Raw genomic sequence first — 18425 nt, forward strand, 5'->3', positions numbered from 1 at the left:
ATATACTTATTCCTAATCCTGTCCACCCTCGTCACACCCAGTGCAAATCTTAACATCTTCAACTCTGCCACGTCAAGCTCTGACTCCTGCCTTTTTGTCAGTGCCACAGTCTCCAACCCATATAACATAGCTGGTCTCACTACCCCCTTGTAGACCTTCTCTTTCACTCTTACTGGTACTCGTCTGTCACAAATCACTCCTGACACTCTTCTTCGCTCACTCCATCCTGCCTGTACTCTCTTCTTCTCCTCTCTTCAACACTCACCATTATTCTGAACTGTTGATCCCAAGTATTTAAACTCATCCACCTTCGCCATCTCTACTCCCTGCATCCTCACCATCCCTCTACCCACCCTCACATTTACACAGATATATTTTGTCTTAGTCCTGCTGACCTTCATTCCTCTTCTCTCTAGAGAATACCTCCATCTCTCCAGGGTCTCCTCCACCTGTTTCCTACTCTCACTACAGATCCATAATGTCATCTGCAAACATCGTAGTCCAAGGGGACTCCTGTCTGATCTCGTCTGTCAACCTGTCCATCACCATTGCAAATAATAAGGGGCTAAGAGCTGATCCTTGATGTAATCCCACCTCCACCTCAAATGCATCTGTCACTCCCACCAGAGACCTCACCGTTGTCACACTACCCTACACACACACACAAATTTATATATATATATATATATATATATATATATATATATATATATATATATGGATTCACTTTATAACCTCGAAATGCTGAAATATCTTATTTCAGTATCTCGAGACTATAAAACCAAATCCACAAAACACCGACAAACAAAAACCGCGAAACCACATAACCGAAACACGCACACTACACTAAACATACAACACAACACCCACATCACAACATAAACAAAAAAACAACACTGTGCCCCCCACACCCTCCCTACTTATATATACTAACTCCGAGATCGCACAAACACAACACAAAAGCTCACTCACACATGAACATTCTCCAATCCCTCACACACACTCTAACTCCCACTCAAAACCCTTACAAAACACTCACTCACCTGACATAACACCTACATCTAAACACGGCACCGTGCACCAACAAAACACAAACCCGGACATTATATATGCTATCTTCATAACAAGGATTCGACATATTTTCGGCATATGTCAAATTCGCGATTATGAATGTTCGCTATTTTTAACATTCGACTTTATAGCTTAGAGATACTTTAAGTCGACATTTCAGTATTTCGATGTTATAAAGTGAACCTATACATATATATATATATATATATATATATATATATATATATATATATATATATATACATACATAATACACACACACACACACACACGCGAGCGCACACATATTTAAATAGGTTTTCCATCATAATGTCTGCAGGCACATCCCTGAACATGCAGATAGTCGAACCAGTTAAGCGAATTCTGTACCACCGGCACATTTGAAAGTCAAACAAAACAGTAAATGCTGACATTTCCAACTGCTCCATGCCTGAAACAAGTGCTACCATGGGTCAAAATAGGTGGAGAGATTTTGTCATTCGGAATATCTGCATTTGCAGTTTTGAGGAGTTACAGTTCGAAGTTTGCAGTAGTTTCGACAGTGCACCTGCCGACATTATGATGGTAAACCTATATATATATATATATATATATATATATATATATATATATATATATACATACACACACACAGATACAAACACAAATATATATGTATATATATTGCTCCCCCTGCCTTTGAATGACACCAGAAGGCAATCCCAGCTGTTGAAATCGATATTCTTTTGTTCATATTGTGACATCATTCTTGGTGAAGGAAGAATGCTGCTCAGTGCTAGGTTTACATCAGCCGGAGTCGTATATTTTGACAGCTCCATCATGCATCTCTTCATGTAGTCTAGGGAGTTATTTCTCAAGTCATTTACACCCACATGCACTATAACCACGTCTTGTGTCTACATGTAGTATAAGGACTTGAGTACATGTGTGATGTGGTGAATCCTTGTGATTGACAAATGACTGTCCACGAAGCTGTTTGCATAGCCTCGGAAGTGATGAACCCTTACATTTCACTATTAAGTCATCTATAAATAATATACTGATCTGTGTAGATGTTTGCCTTATGTGCTTTTCAACTGTGCCTTTATTATGCTTAGATGTATACTTCAAAGTGGGTGCAGCCTGGGATGTGGGTTTGAGAGGTTGCAAAGAGTACTCATTTTGTATGTCACATTTAGGAGTCTTTGTGGTTTAGGTAAGTTACTTGTAAGAGCTTAAACACACGTAGGTCTATGTTTTTGCTCTAAACTGTGTCTGCCTTGTTTAGTGTTCAGTTGTGTGGTATTGGCAACCTGCTTCATATTTGCCGTGGCTCTGTGAGAAAATGTTGCCCCCAATAACATTGTATAACTGCATCTCTCACAAAATATGTTTGCTTGTTTAAATAAGGAGTGGCTGTAAGTAAACATTAGGCAATTGCTCCTTCCTCTCTCAGGATGACCATTTTAACGAGAGTGGCTACACAGATGGTTGGGAAATGCAAATCTTTCATTCCTGCTGCTAACTAATTTGGACAGAAGGGGGCATTTTATCTACGGATATGGAGATGATTTACTTGAGATGCTACTTGTCTAAAATAGTCATTCTCTAAGATTGAACATAAAGAACACGGTACAACCCAGTAGGAACTAGAACATCTATGGAAAACTATTGAATATTTAAAGTACAATGCAGATTGCATAATGCAGAGAAAGTTAAGGCGCTAAATGCCTGCACTTGCACGGTACAGTCAGCCATGCTGCTGCTGCTGCTTAATGGGCAGCTGAGCACTAAATTGCCTTAATTATAGCACAGAGAATAAGCAATTAAAAAAGCTCATTAAAACAAATCAACCAATAACAAGATCCTTAAATCCAGCTACTCTATCAACACCCACAACTAGTATGGAAAACCTCTTCCACCAGACGAAATCTGTAAACTAAATATAGCAAAAATTCATTGATTTAGTAGGAAAAAAATACTACTACTAGTAATAAAGGGAATTTTCAGCTCCTTCTGAAAGCACGTTGCCTTTGTGGATTGTACCCATTTAATATGCTATAACTCTTTATGAAGAAGTCAAACACCAAGGCTACTGTAATTGTTTTTGACAATGTTAGATCTGCTTTGCATTTACATTCAGCCACAACCTCTAACACAGAAATAGAGCCATATTCTGTATAATCTGCTTTTTTATATAATGTTTTTATCCAGATATTAAACTTTGAAAAGTTATGTGATAAATTAAATAATGGTAGCAAATTGGTGTCACATACAGTATGGTGTGAACTTGAATTTATCTCCATCTTGTCCACATCACAGACAATAATCAACATCTTGTCTTAAAAAAAAAAAAAAGTACATGGTCTCCTTCCATGTGTTTTGCAGCACTGAGAACTTTCATAAATTTATAGCCTTTAATTTAGCACTGAAACACATTAATTTCTTTAGATTTTTTTTTTTTTACAGTAATGTGAACATTTAGATTAATTCCTTTCAAATGAAATACAGAGCAGTCTTCATAATATCTGAATTGATTTACAAACTATGTTCCACAGAATTTTGCATTTTTAAACCTTTCAGTTTGTGTGCCTAAAGACTTTTCTGTGGCTGCATGTTCATAAGCAATGTGCATATTTGGCAGCCTAAAGAAAAAGCTTGTACACCACAGCACGTCTTTACTGGATGAGATCTTACATGAACATGCACCTGAGAGAGATGGCATTGTGTATGGTTTACCAAGTATGGTCATTGCAATGCTGTGAAATGACAATGAATGGGCCCCTATCAGGTAAAAAATACTGTTCATGGTAGTGGAGGAAACTGCTTGAGTACTATGATCAAGAAAACAAGGACACTGGTAGATGACGTAGGATATTTTTAGTGATAGCCTCAGTGGATGCTTAACAGCAGAGGTATTCCTTTGTGCCTAGTAAGTGCTGACATTGGCACAGCTTCCATAATCTTCATTAAGCATCTGGTGCCATTCAAAGGGGATCCAGTATCTGTCTGCCTTGGATGACATGATCGACAGACCACGATGCTTTTCCAGAGATGGCCTGCGCCTGTTGCCCTTGAGAATCTGGATACTGGCTAAGGTTCTTGCCGCCCCTATACTGCCTTTTTTAGGCAAGGTTCAAATGACAAATTCACCACCATAACAGGTACAAGCAAGCAAAAGCTGAGGGTAATGCTACTCAATGTTAGAAGTCTAAACCTCAAAATGCATTCACTCGAGGCACTCCTTAAAATGGAAAACATTGACATCTGTGCAGTGACAGAGACCTGGTTCAAGGCACCCCTGCATTACCAGGCTACAATTCATACCACTCCTTTTTGCCAACTAACCTGGACCTAAACACTAAAGGTGGAGGCGTGTCCATATTCATTAACGATATCCACACCTCCAGGCTAGATGATCAGCATAAACGCATCGGAGTTTACCAAAGTGCAAGTAACTCTGGACAAGACCACAATCCAAATTGTAACTTGCTACAGATCCCCCACCATGCCCCAAGATTTCCACTCCTCATTTCTTGATACACTGGAAAATATTAGGGTACAACACAATACCCTAATAATGGGCGATTTCAATTACCCCACCATTAACTGGGAAAACTACTCATGTACCAACTCTTTTGCTGAATGTTTTCTGAAATTCATAAATTCCAATTCCTTGGATCAAATTATCCACACCCCCACAAGGAGCAGCAATATCCTAGACCTGGTCATTACCAACAAGGGCGACCGGTGTTCTACACCAGAGATCAATTCCTCATTGGTCATATCTGACCACAAGCTAATCACCCTAGACATGCACATCCTGCCCCCATTAGGGAAACCACCGGAAAAAGTTTCTCCAAAGCCAACTTCACTCTTCTTAAGACAGAAGTGGCAAAATTCATGACCCCCCAAGCAGATCAACAATAGAGGTATTGACTGCTGAATCCTACACAAATGCACTTTATAAGCACTTACACGAGTGCATGGATCTATCCCTAACAGAACCAAGATGCTATCCTCCAAAAAAAGGAAGCCAATCTAGTGGTCCCCCTGCCATAAACAAACTCTACAACAGAAGAAACTGTTGCAAAAGAGAGTAAAATCCCATGATTGGCGGAACTCCCTGGTCAGCCTCAGTAAGAAGCAGAGATCCCTCATATAATCCTCCAAAGCTAGTTACAAAAACAAACTCGCCATTGATTCTAAAGACAACCACAAAGCATTCTATAGCTATGTCAAGAATCTTAATGGCAACACTCAGATCTGCTCTGAGTTACAGCACAATGGTTCTAAATATACAGAACCAACTGATATTGCCAACATCCTGGCAGATAGCTTCAGTGCGAACGTTACCTTCCTCTCACTCCCTAAAGGGCCCATCTTTATACCAGAAGAATGCAAAGTTCCTGTAATCACGGCTGCACAGGTAAAAAACACACTCTCCAAAACCAAGAACACTGCACCCATGGGACCTGACAACATCCCAGGGTGCGTTCTACACAAACTAGAGAATGAACTAACACCCCACCTAAGCACCATGTTCCATCTAAGCCTCACCTCAAGTTTTGTGCCAACTGAATGGTGCACAGCGAGGGTTATCCCACTCCACAAAGGGAGAGCAACCACGTACCCCGGGAACTAATGCCCCATTAGCCTAATGAGCCTGGTCTGCAAGGCCATGGAACGTATCATCATGGATCTTATAAACAAAGACATTGGTAATCTACAAACTCTGGACCCTACCCAGTTCATGTTTGTAAAAGGCAGATCATGTCTCCTAAACCTGATAGACTTATTTGAAGCAGTCACCAAAGCCGTAGACGAGGGCAAAGTGGTTCACACAGCCTATCTAGATCTCGCCAAGGCTTTTGACACCATCCCCTATTCTGGAGTTATAGATAACCTCACTAAACTAAGTATAAATACCTATGTCAAAAGATGGGTTGCCAACTGGCTCACTGACAGCACCCACATTGTGAAAGTAGCAGACTCGAAATCCGACTTCAGACCAGTGACAAGTGGAGTACCACAGGGTTCAGTCCTGGGTCCTCTCCTGTTTGGTATCTACTTTTCTGAAGTACAGGCTAACACAGAAGGTCTTTGGCTAACAAAGTTTGCAGGTAACTGAAAACTAGGAACCATAATCTAAACTCCTAATGATGTAGACATCTTACAAAAGGGCCTCACTGAGACAGGTGCCTGGTGTCAAAGCCATGGCCTCAAGCTCAATGCCAAAAAGTGCATCGTCATCTCCCTTGGTAAAAACTCCGTACCCATGAGCTACCACATAGGTGGTAGTCAACTTAACACCAAAAGTGTGATGAGACCTTGGAACACAGGTGAACAGTAGTCTCTCCTTTGATAATCATATTGCCACAGTAGTCAGGAAATCCTTCTGTGTGTAACACATCATCACAAAAGGTTTCTCACCCAGGAAAAAAAAAAAAAAAGAGATCATTGTTGCCCTCTACTCTTCACTCATTAGACCCATTATAGAGTACAATGCCCCTTTTGCCATGTACCTCACAAGACATCTACAACTGGAAATGCCGCAGAAATGACTCACAAAGAGGATTACTAGCCTCAAACAGATGCCCTACGCAGACCATCTCAAAAAACTCCAGCTTTACTCCGTTGCATATCGCCTACTCATAGGCAATCTCTGCCTAACATACAAAGCTATGTTAAACCCAGAGCTGTTGGACATGCTCCACTTAAAGAAATTCCTATCCCTCCAAGCTCTAGGGACCTAAACCTTGTCACCACAATAAACAGTACATGCTGGTGGGATAGATTGCTGTCCCAGAGACTTCCCATACTGTGGAACAAACTACCTATCTATATCAAACAAAACTCCTCATTAGCGCTCTTCAAGAAGAATCTTGAGGATTGGATGGTTAATAGGAATTTACCCTGGTGATTGCCAACAGGGGCACGGGAAAATACTTTTCTTCGGTGGAGAAAGCCTAGGCTTATATAGGCCCTAGGGCCAATAGCCTAATACCCACCTATGAACACAAACACTGAATAAAGTGGGTATAGGTACTTGGATACGAGATCATTTTGGTGTGGTCATGACAGAAGCTTCCCTGAGAAGTGGAGAAAAGATTTGGGATCTAAGGTAGTGAAGACACAGTTTCAACTATGCTTTACATTTATAGAAAATAATATAGGGTAGGAGAAGTAATTTTGTTTCTAGGCAAGATTGAACCAATGGAACAGGCTATCAAAAACTGGCTGCCAAGTGCAGTACACTTACAAAGTTGATGTTTCGAATCCCACAATATGAAAATGTGGTAGGAATTTTGAGAAATCAATGAGTGTCTCCTTTGTTTCATTCTGTGCTTTTGTGCTTTAGTCTTTGTCGACATGGCTGGTAGATTGTGCATATGCAAGTGTTTTGGCATGTTTGTAAAATTTTACCATGGGGAAATTGTCAAGGGAACTTTAAGTTCCTCCTTATTCTACTAACTTGACGTGCTTACACATGCAAAATATTTCTTTGTTACTTTTAAAAATGCTGTTCTATGATTTATTATGACTCCCATTTATCCTGTATGAAATAACAACAACACAGCCAGCCAACAAAATGATTACGTACCTGATGTCCAACAAATTGACCATTGCCCTGATAAGGCAAAACACAAATTATTGGATAAAATAACCTAATATTACTATTCTTGGAGCAATTACATAAAGCACAGATCCTGATCAGTATACACATTATGAAATCATCTGCAGCTTAATTCTTTTGCATTAATGCTGACAGACCATCAGCTTATTGTAGCGTATTTTGTACTGCTGTCATTAAAGGTTTGCTTGTAGAATTTTCTGATATTTATAGTGTTTCGTCATGATAGAACACTTAGGTTTGATAATTTGTCTTGATGCTGGAAGTCTATTTCTTTAACATAGGAATGGTGTGTTTATCTACAAGTTTCTCATCCTATTCTTTTCTGTGCTTTATCTGTTTCTCTTGAATTGTACTCACATTGTTTTAGCTGCTCTCTGAGTAGCTGTAGAGCAGTAGCGTTTATGGTAAATAAAATCTTTTTCAGTTCTTTCAGTGAAGTAAGTGATTTTGTTCATGATTCAGAAATACTATCAAGAGATGAAAGGTTCCTCAAGTTATAACTTTCCTTACCCATATATCCAAACATATAAAATGAATGTTTCCCCTGAGGGGACACATTTTGTTTTCTTGGATTTTAAATTTTCTGGAGTATGAAGAGGAATTTTCTAAATATTCCTGAAAAATACGGATTGACAACTCTAACATACTTAAAACTGTTATTTGGTTTTGATGTCTGCATTTTAAAAGAGGTTAAAGCCACGTTATTTTGCAGAATATGTTAGTATAAATGTTTATAATTTTATGCTTAAAGTGCTAGGGAAATTCTAATTAATTCAGAAACTCACCAGTTCATTGAAATATCATCTTTATAGGTTCATAGGTAGTTACTACGCTTACTAGGCTAGCAGCCAAAGAGCCATTTTTAGCAAAGCCAGGCTTACTACAAATGTACTAATATGTTACTGGCATGTCAATACCCCTATGCATTTTATGAATTTTGATATATGCTTATACATATCAAGTCTTCTCTGGCTGCCCTGTCAGTTAGGGACATAGGTTCCAAATCAGTGATAGATTCGTGATTTCCCATCCATTGGACCAGGTTACATTTAAATAGGGTTATGGATGAGCTTTGCTTTACATGGATGGGAAGCATTTTGCAGAAAAGGGGTGATCTTTGAGATACATACCTGTTCCACTAACATGCCCTGGTCTAAGTGCTTAGAATTGCCATCACTGATGGTTTGTTTTCCAGATGAGCAACAAATCCATTAGTGTGGGATCAGATGATGTCTTATGGGCTTGGCATAGATCACTGTGGAGCAGTCTGTTGGAAATAGAAAAGAGCGATATAGCTTTGAAACAGTCCACATAAGACTTTACTCCTTTTTTATTGTTTTTATGAAGAACCTCTGTGGCCTCTCAAGCTTTTTCAAGTACTAAGCCAAGTACATATGAAGAGTGTGAAGTACTCAATGACTGGTCTGATGAAAGATGAGTACAGTAGAAAAATTATCTCCTTGGACTTGGATGCCATAGTCTTACTTATAAGTAGTACAACATAGGTGGTTTCTTTCACTACAGTAAACATATGGTGGTCAAAGGTCAGGTTACCGGTTAACATGCATTCTGAGAACCCTGACCACTGGGTCAATCTTTATGGGTCTGTTATCAATGTCAATTTCCACAGTTGGCTGTCTTTCCAAAGGATTCTCTTATGCATTTTCCCCACTGAGTTTTAGCCAATAGCTATTGAACTATTTGTCTGCCACAGGCTATTTTGAAGGATATGTCTCATTATGGAATTCAACAACCATGCCTAGTTTACAGTCATCTGCATACTCGGTCTGCCAGAAGCTGTTTACCTCTCTTGAAGTCAAGGCAAATGCAGATTCCAAAACTGAGACACCAGCACTGATCCCTGTGGGACTCTGCTAGTGACAGAGCTCTTTTTGGAAGTGCATTTCCCAATCCTAACTTACTGTGTCCTATAAGGGAGCCAGCTGACTTTTTATTAGGTGACATCTGTATTTAGGTTCTTTTTTTTTAAGTTTATCTACAATGCCCAAGTGAGGTTTTGTGTTGAACATCCTGGCTTGGTGAAAGTAGCCAGTATGCATTGTTTTGCCCAAATCTGTAGCTTTAGTGACCTACTCAAAGGAGTCTATGTTAACAGGCATGACATGCCTTTGTCAAAAAAAAAATGGGTAAGGTCCATTGTTTGCAAGTTTTCTATGTCACTGCTTGTCAGATAGTTATAATTCTTTCCATGGCCTGGCATATCAGACTAGTGAGATAAATGGGTCTGTAGTTCCCCACGTCCATGGAAGGCCCACCTTTGCGTAGGATAACCACTAGAGTCCTTCATTCTTTTGGTGTGAAGCTTGTCTGGAGACTATGGTTAAAGAGACATTCTACTGGGCCTAACATATGTTTCAGGAGACATCCTGGGATATTATCAGGGCCCATCAAAGTCATGTTCTTGGCCTTAGGGAGTGCACTCATTTGGCATAATGGTCAGGATCTTCAACTCCAATGCAGAAGGTACAAGGTTCAATCCTGATCTCCACCCAATTGTCTGTATGGCATTTACATGTTCTCCCTGTGTATTTGTGGGTTCCTCCCACCACTCAAAAACATGCAGTCTGTTTCTACCTCAAATCTCACCCAGTAATGGATTTGTGGAATGCAGCAAAAGACACCAATGGTGCCTATAAGGGGGAAGAACTGTATATACCAACTGCTTGAGGCATTAACTGATTGTGAGCAGTATCCTCAGGATAAGGAGAATACTGACAGACTGCTGACTGTGTCAGGTCTAGCCACTTGATGGTGCAAATATTGGCTCTAGGTGATTTGATTGTGTTGACTAATGTTGCCAAAATGGGCATGGGTGGTTACCAGTGTTAAGTAGGAGAACCTGGCCAACTCTGTCCTACACAAGGGACCACTACTAACTATGGGAGGGGTATATAGTCCCAGCTGGCCAGTGCGTGCCTGGCATAGATCCCAGTAGCCCTGAATCAATAAGCTTCTGCTTTGCCTGTGTCCAGCTGCTCAGCTTGGGTTACTTGAGATAACCCTTTTGAGACAAAGCTGGACATAAACCAATAAACTTACTAAACATGAACTTAGAATTGCTACACTTGATACAGGCTCCCTGATAGGATGCAGCTTAGAAGTGGATGACATGATGATATGTTGGGCAATGCAGTGGTGGAGCTGTTAATGTTGTCGCCAAACAGCAAGAGGCTCTCCGATTTGACTCTTGGCTGGGGTGCATACTATGCATGTCCTCCCTGCATTTGTGTGGGTTTCATCAGGTACTCCGGCTTTCTCCCACATTCCAAAGACATGCTTCTTGAGAATTTCTCCCAAGCCTTCCACTGTAAATAGACTTTGTCCTGGTCGGACATTCTCGGTCAACAAATGTTAAATAACATATGGAGGAGGCTGGACATCCTATGCACCCAGGAGACAAGATGGAAGGATAGTGCAGCAAAGCTACTAGGCTTAGGATCCACAGTCTACTACTCAGAAGGAAGATAAACTAGGAATGCAATGAGAAATATAGTGAGGGACTGCCTTCAGAAGACAGTGATGGAGGTCATCAGAATTAGTGATAGACTCATGGCAATCATACTTCAATTTTAAGGATAAAGCACTATTCATAATCTCAACATATGCTCCACAGCAGGGATTTAAAAATGAGAAGAGAGTCCATTCAGACAGCAGTTGCAGTAACTGTTAGATAATGTAGGACAATATGAATTGGTGTTAATGGGTGACATGAATATACATATTGGGACAGACAGAACAGGATATGAGATCCTGCCTGAGAGGGTGGGGCAACAGGAGTAAAGGAGAGGCCATTTTAGACTTCTGTCTGGAAACCGCTTGATGGTGGTCAACACAGTTCAGCAGGAGAGACAGTCACAAGGTCGTCACAGGTCAACAAAGTTGCTGTATGTCGATGATGATGTGGCATTACAGGCAGACTCTCTGAAGAAAGAGCAAAGGATAGAGCATAGCAGTACAAAACTGAAAACTGAAGGAACGGAACCAAAAGCACTAGATTAAGATTGTGTTTTGTGTGGCAGAAAATAGAAAATATGAGAAATCAGAAGAACCGAAAGGAAGGGAATGGAATGGAACAGGTTAACAGCCAGCTTGGTATATGGAGGGAGGGATTGTTGGAAAAAAAGAAGAATGAAGAGGTCAAAGTTAGAATCAGATGTGCTGCAGCCCACTGCCAGTGTGTTAGGAGTTGTGTGACAAAAGAATGCCAAATAAAATGAAAAGTAAGGAGTACAAAAAAGTGGGGCAACTAAATCTACTGTATGCTACAGAAACCTGGGCAGTAAAGGCAGAGCAGCTGAGGAAGCTAGAGGTCATGGAGATGAAGTGCCTGAGATGGGTGGCAGGGTGCATACTGGGACAGGTGAAGAAATAAGGACATCAGTGCAGAAGCCAGCTCCACTTCCCAGACACTATCAAGAGAGAAGAGAAGAGGGTATCTGCAAAGACAGATCTTCAGAAAAGATCTGAAGACAATTAGGAAGAGACAGGGAAGGGATGGTGTTTGAGTGGTAGAGAAATGGATGCAGAGAGATTTGGATTGTTGGAGGTTGGATGTTTGGTTAAGATGTTTATCAGATACAAGATACAAGGTCATTCCTCACATGGAGTAATTCAAAAGGCTAAATGCCCCACAAGGGCAGCGTACTAAGTTAACTAATTATGAACCTATGAACAAGACCACTGACAGTCAGCAGACATGAGCACTGAAGGAGGTAGAACTGGCACTGAATCAAGAGAGAAATGGCAACAGAAATGGCACCCCCCCCACCCCAGAATGAGAAAAATGAAAAAAAATGATGAGTGCAGAGACCATCTGCTCGAGCAGAGATAGTTAAAGGATAAGATGAAGGATAAGTAGCAGGAGAGAGGGCGTACTAGGTGCGAAGTGGTTTGTATTTGCTATATTTCCTAGCCAATAGATTTGTTGCTAGTTTAGCTTTAGTATTCTTATTTATCCTTTCACACACTGCTGGTTTACCTTGCTGGCTACTACATTAAGATTTATAAGGTTTTCTTGAGAACCGTCTTGAAATCACTAATACACCTGTATTTTGAAAAATCAGAAATACTTCAGATTTGCTGCTTTAACAACCTTTCAAATTCTATTACTGATGGCTAATATTTATTTCAGTTTATTTTCCCACCTTTACTACCTTACCATTTACAATCTTGTTTCTCCACAAGTTAGCATATTCAGTTTTGAATACATTTGATGTTTTCCTTTTGCATGTCAAAACAATTTTAAATAAACATTTTAATATCTGTATACTACTTTACAACTAAAAAGAAGGATTAAATATGGGAAATGAATTGTAAGAGAGCAAAATGTCTCCCTAATGAGAATGTCATACCTATAAGAACACTAAAAGGCTAATCATATGCATCAGCCAATTACAAAATGTGCCATTAAAGTATTTTTGCATCGAAGTGTGGGGGTCTCTTTATGCCCCTGCTACTTGCATATACTGGCTGAAAAGCTGTTGTACCTTGGAGTGAATGGGAGTACCCCAAAGAAATCTCTGAGACTTTGGACTTCACATGTGGTCCTTGCAATTTCAGAGCTGCAGAAATACATATTTCTTCACAGAACAATTTTAGTTTTCATTGTTAAAGTGCAGCTGCTTTATAGAAGAAAAAATGGAAATGTAGGTTTGATTTCATAAGCTCTGATCTTAATGTGAACATACCTAATGATCTGTTTCATCACAATACTTTTTTTTCAAAATGTTTCTATCTGTATCAAAATCAGCTTCCTCTAGTAGAAGTTTTGTGCGTTTCACTTCATTCATAAATAATGCAATTCTTATATGTTTCTTCTCCATGCCATAGGACTTGAATGTTATTCATTTGAAAACATTTTTGTAATACTTTGCATATAAATTGGGAAAAGAAACTATAGGAACTTAAATGTATTATTATTCTAATTCATAAAGTTTATGATAAATCATTATTTGCATTACAGTGTTAAGTATGTCTTGCAGGGCTGGGCTATCAGTGCACATAATTACTAGAACTGCAAATACAGTCAACTCATATCTTTTTTCTCTGTTACTTTATGTTTGAGGCACACAAAAGCCATTCAATGGCAACTACTTTTACTGCCATTAAATATAATTGTGTGTGTCACGCAGGATAAGTGTTGAGAATTAATTAGTTTCATAAAATGTGTGACCTAAATGTTTCTCCCTAGTGCTCGTTATGGGTATTCATATCCAAGGCCAAAATCAACAGTTTTATTTTTTTTTTTGGTTCACTAAAAATAAGCAATGCATACAGATCTGGTAATGTGTTTTCTTGAGATATGAATTCTAGCTGGATGCTTATTAATAGTTTTCACTGTTTTAATACTGAGTTCAGAAACACTACTTATTTTGATCAGTTACACAACAGTCAGTTGGTACTAATTTAATTCAATTTTAATTAATTTATTTACATTTATTTACTCAAGATGTAAATCGGCAGTGCAGTAACCCTTTCCATTGGTGACCAGGAAAGAGAATCTCTAAAATAATTTATTACCAAATAATAATAGAAATTCCATAAAACATTTTAAAGTACACCATAAGTGATACTCGGAGAGAATTTATGGCAGAGAGCAATGTAAACATTGTCAATTTCTATATACTACAGTACTTTGATAGGCAAGACTATATGTAAAGCTATTTCAACAATACACAGGTGACAAAAACATCCATTAGTATTAAATTGAAAAAAAGACCCATTAGTATTAATGATTCATAGAATGAGGAGGACATTTGCAATATATACAAAAAAAAGCTTCAACTTGTGCTTATATAAAGCCTTGTAGTTAACAGACTTTAATAGAAATGTGGTTGAGGAAGATGGTTTTAACAAATACCTAGAAGAAGGGTATTTGCTATATGTACATAAGCCACTGTATGTTGTTTTTAAGACAGAGACTAGAAAGTACAGTTGTGTACACTTACCATAAATGTAGATGTTCGAGTGTCTTCATTGTTGCAGTCATCACTGTAGGGTTCTTACTGCCGGCAGGCAGCCCTCGGTCAGCCAGAATCCCAAAGTCTGGGTCCGGCATCGGCTGCGAACTCATCCTCCCCGATGTCAGAGCGACAGGGGTATAAAGCTCCCAGCCGACGCCATGTTCTCCAGTTTTTCTTGCCCCAGATGTCAGGTGTCCAAAAATAAAAGGCTAAAAGTGAAACAAAATACCACAATGGTGTAACATACAACAAAACCCATACCCTGTAGCAAATACACCTCAGAAGAAGGGTAAAGCAGATAACCACACCAAACAGAGTATAAGAGGGGACAGCAGGGAGGGTAACCCAGACTGCAACAGTGAAGACACTCGAACATCTACATTTATGTTAAGTGTGCACAACTGTACTATGTTCATCGTGTTTCACTGTTGCAATCATCACTGCAGGGTTGAATCCCAAAGCTAAGAAAAAGGGTGGTGGTTATAGAGCAGAAGGGGCAGCTAGAAGGCCTTGCAAGACAGCAGAGGCAAAGCCTGCCCTGGATTTAGAGTAAAGAGGGAGATTATAGTGTTTAGAGAAATTATACACTGAACTCCAAGTTGCAGCTTCCAAAATATCTTTGGTAGGGACTCCCCTGAGAAAGGCAGCTGAAGTAGCAGCAGCTCTGGTAGAGTGAGTCCTAATTTTTCCAGGGGTTTGCTTTCCATGATGAGTAACAAAATCTGATTCCATGAGCAATCCATTTAGAAATGGTCTGTTTTGAAATAGCTTTGCCTTGAGAATTAGCTGCATAAGAAACAAACAGTTGGTCTGTTTTCCTGATATCCTTGGTTCTGTCCAGGTAAAAACGAAGCTGCCTGTGTACATCCAGAGAATGCAAGATCCTCTCCCCCTTATTTTGGGGATTAGGGAAAAAGGTTGGCAGGTGAATAGTTTGGTTTAAAGCCACTTTAGATACTACTTTAGGCATGAAAGTAGGGTTAGTTCTCAAAGAAACCCTGTCTTGATGAAAAATAATGTATGGTTCCACAGCCATGAGTGCTTGTAACTCCGAGACTCTCCTGGCTGAAGTTAAAGACAGTAGGATGACAGTTTTCCAAGATAGGTACTTTATATCAAATGTGTTTGCAGGCTCAAAAGGTGGCAGAGTAAGCTTTTCCAGAAAATAATTGAGGTCCCAAGCAGGAATGGGTAGAGTCCTTGGGGGCCTTAAATTCCTTGCCCCTCTGAGATATTGTTTGAGAAGTGGATGTGAAAAAATAGGTGGATCTGTGTTATAATGTGCAGAGATAGCTGAGGCATGTATTTTTATGGAAGAAAAGGATAAGCCCTTATGCAACATAACTGTTAGGTACTGTAAAATCAAGGGAATATTTGGAATGAGAGGATCCGATTCCTAAGCCTTCATCTAGGTGCAAAATCTCTTCCATTTTCCTGCATAAGATTTCCTAGTGCTAGGCCTTCTGGCTTCTAAGATAACATCCATAACCTGTTTGGTAAGGGTTGGATTAATTACAGATCCTGAATACGCCAGGCTGCCAGGCTGAGAGTTTTGATATGAGAGTGCAAGACCTGGCCCTGGTGTTGAGACAAAAGATTTGGAATCTGTGGTAGAATCCAAGGAGGTTCCTGGGAAAGATTTATCAGTGCTGAGTACCAAAATTGTCGAGGCAAATTCAGGGCCAATAAGATCATCTTTGGTTTGTCCTGTTTTATTTTCAATAACACTCTTGGTAGAAGAGGCAGTGGAGGAAAGGCATACCCCGAAATGTTCCTCCAACTGAGAGAGAGAGAATCTGCTTTCCATGCTAGCTTGTGATATGTCCTTGTGCAAAACGTCTGTAACTGGTAGTTGTGGGGAGATGCAAATAGATCTATGTCCAGGCAGCCCCAGGCTTCTGTAATCATCTTGAATATTTGGGTGTTTAGCATCCACTCGTGTGGGTCTGACAGATTCCTGCTCAGATTGTCTGCCAGAGTGTTTTCCTTTCCTGGCAGAAATTGAGCTTGTAGATCCACCTTGTAAGCAGTGCTGTGTTCCATAGAGTCATGGCTAGTCTGCAAAGGGGGTAGGAGTGTGATCCCCCCTGCTTGTTTATTTACCACATCACTGTGGTGTTGTCTGCCCTTATCAGTAGATGCCCTGGCTCTAAAAGATCCCTGAAGGCCATGAGGGCATTCTGTACAGCTAACATCTCTTTTAAATTGTTATGTAGATGCTTCTGATCCTTTGTCCAAAAACCTTGCAGGCCTTTCCCCTGCAAGTGGGCTCCCCATGCATAATCTGAGGCATCCGTGATTAGCACTTGGTTGGCTGGAGGTAGAGTGAAGGTTTTCCCTTTGTTTTGAAGACATGCCATGGCCCACCAATGAAATTCCTTTTGTAGGCAAGGTAAGACAGGAATCACTGTTGCCAGACTGTGACAATGCTGGGACCAAACGTTTTTTAGGTACCATTGTATCTTCCTCATATGCAATCTTGCATGTGGTATGAGTAGGATGCAGGAGGCCATGTAACCCAAAGCCTGCAGAAATTTTCTTGCAGTTAGCTGAGACATTAACGTCAGGCTCTTGAAAGTTGAAGCCAGCTGCAATTGTTTTTCTGGCATCAGGAATGCCATCTGGGTTGAAGTGCTTAAAAGTGCACCCAGTAAAGTTATCTGTTGAGTGGGTATCAAATTTGACTTTTTTACTTTCACAGTGAATCCCAGGCACTTGAGCAGATTCTGAACAAATTCCAGTTGCTGGAGTAATATGTCCTTGCTGTCTGCTTGGATAAGGCAGTCGTCCAGATAAGGGTAAATTTGAATTTCCTTGAGTCTGCAGTAAGCTACCACTGGTGCCAGGCACTTGATAAAGACCCTGGGTGCAGTAGATAAGCCAAAGGGCAGCACAGACAATTGGTAATGCTTCGAGCCTGCCTTGAATCTGAGATATCTTCTGCACTCCTGTCTGATAGAAATATGCAGGTAAGCCTCCTTTAAGTCCAATGTCACCATCCATGCATTTTTGCTCAACATTGGCAGGAGCTGCTGCAGAGTAAGCATCTTGAACTTTGGTATCTCCAGGAAAGTATTTAAGACTGACAGATCCAGGATGGGTCTCCAATAATTTTCCTTTCTGGGAACTAGAAAGAGTATGGAATAAAAGCCTTGTCCCATCTCTGTATTTAGAACCAGTTCTAGGGCCCTCATAGCCATGAGGGACCTCACCTGTTTTAATGCCTCTGCCCATTGATATTTTGGAAGGTCTGGTCATCCGTTTGGTTTTGGCAAGGTGTGGAAGTGGAATTTGTAACCTCTTAAAACTACATCCAGAACCTACTTGTCTTGGGTAATGCAAGTCCAATTTCGGTGAAAAAGGGAAAGTTTTCCTCCCAGAGGGGCTTCCAGGAGAGAGGATCCTGGAGCCATGCAGGGAGAGTCATTGAGCCTGTTTCCTATTAGGGTGAGACCTATCCTCTCCACCCCTGGGGGTGGAAGCACTCCATTGTCTGGGCCTATACGAGGCTTGAGCTTGGGCCCTCCCTCTGGTGTGCCTTTATCTGCCCCTCTGAGGCATGTTCGAGCTGGGAAAGGACCAATTCTTAGCTGGCCAATTTCTGCTGAATCTAGGTGGCTGAACTTGCAAGAAATCCTTAACTGTCTGCATGGATTTTGCTTTATCCTCCATTTTCTTTATAACCTCTTCAGCCTTAGACCCAAATAAAACATCATGTTGAACAGGGGCATCCAGTAATTTTGCTTTTACTTGGT

The sequence above is a fragment of the Protopterus annectens genome, chromosome 16.part0 (genome assembly GCF_019279795.1).
Source record: "Protopterus annectens isolate FY-2018-M chromosome 16.part0, PAN1.0, whole genome shotgun sequence".
NCBI lineage: Eukaryota > Metazoa > Chordata > Ceratodontiformes > Protopteridae > Protopterus > Protopterus annectens.